This window comes from Mauremys mutica, chromosome 3 (genome assembly GCF_020497125.1).
Source record: "Mauremys mutica isolate MM-2020 ecotype Southern chromosome 3, ASM2049712v1, whole genome shotgun sequence".
Lineage (NCBI taxonomy): Eukaryota > Metazoa > Chordata > Testudines > Geoemydidae > Mauremys > Mauremys mutica.
In genome coordinates this window covers 2893333-2899665 of record NC_059074.1, presented here as the reverse complement: position 1 = coordinate 2899665, position 6333 = coordinate 2893333, and the positions used below count along the sequence as shown (strand labels likewise).

The window sequence follows — 6333 nt, the reverse complement described above, 5'->3', positions numbered from 1 at the left end:
ACCGTATAGATCATTGTTGCAACCACTGTGATATATTTGCAGCAAATATTGTACCAAGGTTGTTGGCTGAGGTGTCTGTGACAAGGTTCTGATTTGCTGGTTATGATCATGCTGTCTGTACGTGTGTACCATTTTTGTATCTGAAGTTATGAATATTGGCTCTGTACTTGTATCTCAATGTGTTTGATTCTAAGGAACACCAGTGAAGCATTTGGTCAGCTCATTGATGTTGTATCGGGAAACAGAGACGAGACAAAGCTGCAGTGAGGCGTCTCAGGATAGTCCCGGACCGCTGCTTTTATTCTCTTTCTTACAGACTGGTTACTCAGTATTACATGATTGACATCACACAGGTTACTTATTACTATATGATTGATACACCTGTTTTCTTCATTCTGATTGATTAAGGCTGGTTTCCCTCACCGGGCCATTGTCTTGTGTGACTAGGCTAGCATAGCAGAAAGTGCATACTATACTGTGCTAATAACATGGTTCAGTGCAGGGACAGCGTGGTTTGCCAACATCTGTACCTACACTGTACCTACATCTCCCTCTCTTTTGTTTTGTCAACTATGACTAATACTTTCGGGGGGGCTCCGGGCTAGTCCATGGACAGCCCTTAATGAAGAGAGAAACAAGTGAAGGGATACACTGAATGCCACAGCAAAACAGCACGAGTAATAGTACAGTGAGTCCCCCAAAGGTGACAAGCTGATGCAACCACCCAGTGTTAGGAAGCCATGAGGAGAGCCAATCCCACCATCCCGAGAAGGGGTCTGGATTGTATTTGATTTGATCTGTTAATTTTTTAATTATCTTGAGTTGATTTTGAACTGAATGATGATGATCAGAAATATTAAAGCAAGCGCATTCCTAGGTCTACGAGGTGTTTGAGGTCCCCAATTATGATAGCCAGCATAGCCCAAACCATGAATGGTGGAATTGGGCTCCAGACTGGAATAAAACCAAGTAGCATTTTCAACATCATTAGGATTATGGCATACAGGAATCAGACAGGTACCTAAGATGTCTCCCACCGTAACTTGCTGGGAGAGGCAAAAGGATGTCTGATTCAAGGTGTGAATAAATGTCTCCCACACATTGGTGGAAGGGAGAGGGGCTGCAACACCTTGCGGCAAACACAGAACGGTCACCCAAATATACATAACCCAGCAAAGAGAATTAGCATTTAAGCTGGCTATTAGCGCAAGAAAGTAGTTTTCTGTAGTCTTATCCGCCTTAGTTTGCTCTAATACATGTTCAGCCTGCCGTGATAAAGCTTTGACCTGCCCCCAAGTTATGGCAGTGTTAGGTGTGCCACGCTTTCGGGCCTTGTCAATCTTGTCCACCCTATCCGTCAGGGTTAGACTGAAGTCCGGAATGGGATTCTTTAGCCCCTGATGCCAGGCCATCTCTCCACGGCTTCACAAAGCGAGCGGGAACCCACACAGGGCCGGTTTCAGTTGACACTGCTGCGTAACCCCGGCCCCAGGTGATGAGTGGCACAGGCAGGCTCCACTCTGGTCCTGGCAACTTGCGATATATCACCTTCGGCGCCGGAAGGGGCTCGGTCTGTCTATAATGGCGCTGGGCTCTAGATAAAAACTGATTATTAAACAAAGTTAAATTCAAATGATTCAGAGTAAACAAGACACGAGCCAGCCATTCTTCCTTATCTGGCAAGGATAGGGGCACTCCTCCTTTTTGTTTTTGTTTAGTATGGTTTTCAAGGCAATTTGCGGGATAATCGGAATGGAATAAGCGGCCATCATTTTGTGGCCCAGATAAAGGAAAGGTTCTATACATTGTACCTTTTCTGGGGCTATTTGAAGGCCGTATTCCTGGAGCATATTTTGCAGGTCAGTTTGCCATGAAGGAGGGAGTTCTGTCCCTGCTATGAGGATATCATCCATATAATGGTAAACCTTAAGCATAGGGTACCGTTTGCGAAAGGGTAAGAGAGACTGATTCACATAATACTGACAGAGGGTGGGGCTGTTTAGCATACCCTGGGGAAGAACCTTCCAATGGTAGCGTTCTGTTGGCTGACTATTATTCAAAAAAGGGATAGTAAAGGCAAAGTACTTTCGATCACGGGGGAGGAGAGGGATAGAGAAAAAACAATCCTTAAGATCGATTATTGCTAACTGATAATCGTGTGGTATAACATTCGGATTTGGGGTCCCACATTGAAGGGCTCCCATAGGTTCCATAATTTTGTTTATAGCTCGGAGATCATGTAATAATCGCCAGCGTCCAGATTTTTTCTTAATAACAAAGATCGGAGTATTATATGGGCTAGTAGTAGGCTCAATATGTCCCTCGGTTAATTGTTCCTGAACTAATTCCTTAAGGGCTATTAATTTTTCCTGAGGGAGTGGCCATTGTTCAACCCACACTGGGACGTGGGTTTTCCATTCCAGGGGGAGGGCAGTGTGTAAAAAGCACTGACGTGTCATGGCACCACTAGGGAGGCTCCCAGCTGAGACAATAGGTCTCGCCCCCAGAGATTAATGTCAATTGGCAAAATGCACGGACGAATTTTTGCAACCTCTCGCCCCTCTTCACTATCCCATACTGAGAGCCAATTGGTGCTTTGTCGGGAAGATTGCGGGCCTCCCACTCCCCAAACAGAGGGGGAAACTTCGGAAGGCCAGGAAGGGTCCTAATGCTTTTGTGCAATTACTGAAACATCCGCTCCAGTGTCTAGCAATCCATAGAGCTCCTTACCGTTGATGGTATACTTACGGGTCGGCTTGTGGGTTCGGATGTGTTGTAATACTGCAGCAATCTGTGGATGAAAAAGGAGACCTTGCTCCAGATTAACGCGAGTAGAACCAAATCCGCCAGCACGACTCACTTGGCTGGGTCCGGCCGGCGCTGTGCAAGGTAAGATTAGCAGTTGAGCCCAAGAGTCCCCCGCCTTTAATTTGAGGGGAAGGTGACTCCAAATTTGAACATAGATAATGCCGGTGTAATCAGAATCGATAACTCCAGGCACAATCATAATAGACTGACTACTGGCAGATGAGCGAGGCAAAATTAACCCAAATGTGTCTGGGGGAAGCGGACCAGAAAGCTGCGTAGGATGAGGAGTACGTCACCAGGGAGAGGGGATTGCATATCTACTGCATTGATAAGATCCAAACCAGCACTGCCTTTTGTGGCTGGTCGAGCAGCTGTGGCAGGCAAAGCTCCCTCCTTTAAACCGGGGCTGGAGGGGGGCCCGGTCAAAAGTTTCCCGAATTATCTGGGGTTGAGGAGCGACATTGATTAGCCCAATGATATCCTTTATTACATTTTGGGCACTTTTTAGAAGGACGGCCCCCGGTGGTGTTAGTTCCGCCCTTATGAGCACCACCTCCTGGGGCCCGGCACTCCTTTTTGAAGTGTCCAGGTCGCTGGCAGTTAAAGCAGTTACCTGTAGGTTTGTTACCTTGACGGATTGCTCCCGCCAACAGTGCCATAGTGTGGGTCTGAGTGCCCACTTCGGCACATGCCTGCAACATGTCAGCGAGTGTGTAATTAGGGCAGTGAATGATAGTTTGGAGAATTTTCCGACAGTCAGCATTGGACTGCTCATACGCTAAGCGTAAAAGGAGTTCCGTCTGAGCGTCCGGATTGTCAATTTGGCGTTGAACAGCCTCCTTGAGGCGATCAACGAAATGATTATAAGGTTCAGTAGCTTGTTGTTTAACATTTGTGAATGATCGAAGGGGCTTGCCAGAGGCTGGAACGCGCCGAAAGGCTCTCTGAATGCACATTGCCGTGCGGTGAAAAGATTCCATGGGCAATATAGATTGTTGCTCCATGGTGGCAAAAGCTCCTGTCCCATATATTTGCTCAGCAGTATTCTGCGCGTTACCGAGTGCTAGGGCTGCCAACCTAAACTCATTATCCCATACCACGTACTGTGCAGGGGAAAGGATCATACGAAATAGATGTTTCCAGTCCTCCGGGATCATAGTATAACTATTAGCGATCCCTTCTATCATACCCTGCACATAAGTGGAACGCAGCCCTGACTCACGTACCGCTTTGTTAAGCTCCCGAAGAATTGAATACGGGAGGGTGGAGTGCCGGGCTACCACCTCACCTGCCTCATTGGGAGGGTCATAAGACAGGGGAAACATCAAAGGGATTTCTCCCTCCCATTCTTCCAATAAGGGGTCCTGCCCGCTCGCCCGTGCCGCCGCAAGGGCGGCACAGACAGCACCCTGATGAAGGGACTTCTGCCCCAGGGTATCCACCACTGGTGTAGAAGTTTTTGGTGCTAAAAAAGGGGCTGGTGGGAGCACTCGGGGATAGGCGGGAGGTGCCTCTACCGAGAGCAAGGGAGGTGTGGAGGGGGACGCCTCTTTTCGTAATCTCCCCACCGCAGCTGAACAGTGCTGCCACAACAGAATATGTTGGATCTCGGCTCGAGGTTCCCTAAACAATGCCTCTCCGATCTTTATCCAATCGGAGTGATCTAGGGAGCCTCGGTTCGAGTACCATGGGCACTTATACTCAATCACTCGGAGCAATTCCTCCAAGTGCCGTAACGATACTGCAGTACACCCATCCTGTTTGATAAGCTTCAATAACTCTTTTGCATGATCTTTTTGCTCAATGGATAAATCCCCCCCCATTACTCACGAGGGAGCGCGTTGCGCTGAGGTGCACCAAGGCTAAGCCAGCCGATGAGTCGGGGGTCCTGTGTCTGGATCACGTCGGGGTCACCAGATGTTGTATCGGGAAACAGAGACGAGACAAAGCTGCAGTGAGGCGTCTCAGGATAGTCCCGGACCGCTGCTTTTATTCTCTTTCTTACAGACTGGTTACTCAGTATTACATGATTGACATCACACAGGTTACTTATTACTATATGATTGATACACCTGTTTTCTTCATTCTGATTGATTAAGGCTGGTTTCCCTCACCGGGCCATTGTCTTGTGTGACTAGGCTAGCATAGCAGAAAGTGCATACTATACTGTGCTAATAACATGGTTCAGTGCAGGGACAGCGTGGTTTGCCAACATCTGTACCTACACTGTACCTACACATTGAGCAGGGACTCTTCAGATTAAGTGCCCAATCAAGAAACACATAACTGACAATGGACCTTGGGAGGCTCCAATCCACATCCCAGGAGTCTGCCTGGGGACGTGCAAGGCAGCATGTGAGCAATGGCTGCTCTCCCTGTAAAGAACTGAGTCATGCATGGACATGTGACTTGCCCATGTGACTCCAAACTCCATCTTGCTGCTGTGATTTCCACAGTAAGAACAAAGGGGTCCTTCCACAGGGCAGTGAATATAAAGGCCCTGGAAACCCCTCCATTTAACCCCTTCAATCCTGCTTCTTACCTCTGGAGGAACTTTGCTAGAACTGAAGCTCTGAACAAAGGACTGAATGACCCATCCCAGCTGGGGATGTTCCAGAGACTTGATTTAAACCTGCAGTTTATTCCATCACTGCTACAAGCCTGAACCAAGAACTTTGCCGTTACTGTATGGAATTGATTCCATTTAACCAATTCTAGCTCTCATCTCTATCTTTTTCCTTTTATGAATAAACCTTTAGATTTTAGATTCTAAAGGATTGGCAACAGCATGATTTGTGGGTAAGATCTGATTTGTATATTGACCTGGGTCTGGGGCTTGATTCTTTGGGATCGAGAGAACCTTTTTCTTTTATTGGGGTGTTGGTTTTCATAACCATTCATCCCCATGACAAGTGGCACGGTGGTGATACTGGGAGACTGGAGTGTCTAAGGCAGGAGTTGGCAACCTTTCAGAAGTGCTGTGCCGAGTCTTCATTTATTCACTCTAATTTAAGGTTTTGCGTGCCAGTCATACATTTTAACATTTTTAGAAGATCTCTTTCTATAAGTCTATAATATATAACTAAACTATTGTTGTATGTAAAATAAATAAGGATTTTAAAATGTTTAAGAAGCTTCCTTTAAAATTAAATTAAAATACAGAGCCCCCTGGACCGGTGGCCAGGACCCAGGCAGTGTGAGTGCCACTGAAAATCAGCTCGCGTGCTGCCATAGGTTGCCTACCTCTGGTCTAAGGGAATTGCTTGTGTGACTTGTGGTTAGCCAGTGGGGTGAAACCAAAGTCCTCTCTGTCTGGCTGGGTTGGTTTGCCTTAGAGGCGGAAAAACCCCAGCCTTGGGCTGTGACTGCCCTGTGTTAAGCAATTGGTCCTGAATTAATACTCTCAGTGTGTCCCGCCAGAGGCAGCATCGCTACACCGGAGAATTGTGGACCAGTCAGCTTAACTTCTGTACCTGGTAAGATAGTGGAGCAAATAATTAAGAAATCAATGTGCAGATACCTAGA

The 6333-nt window shown here is 47.1% G+C and overlaps 1 long non-coding RNA gene across 1 annotated transcript; it reads right to left on the bottom strand.

The window, feature by feature from the left end:
- Positions 1 to 904: 904 nt before the first annotated feature.
- Positions 905 to 4948, bottom strand: LOC123367119. The gene is made up of 3 exons (XR_006578309.1): positions 4639 to 4948; positions 2749 to 2791; positions 905 to 1605 (listed from the first exon to the last, which is right to left on the bottom strand). It is a non-coding gene; the product is annotated as an uncharacterized LOC123367119 (long non-coding RNA).
- Between the last annotated feature and the right edge of the window lie 1385 nt (positions 4949 to 6333).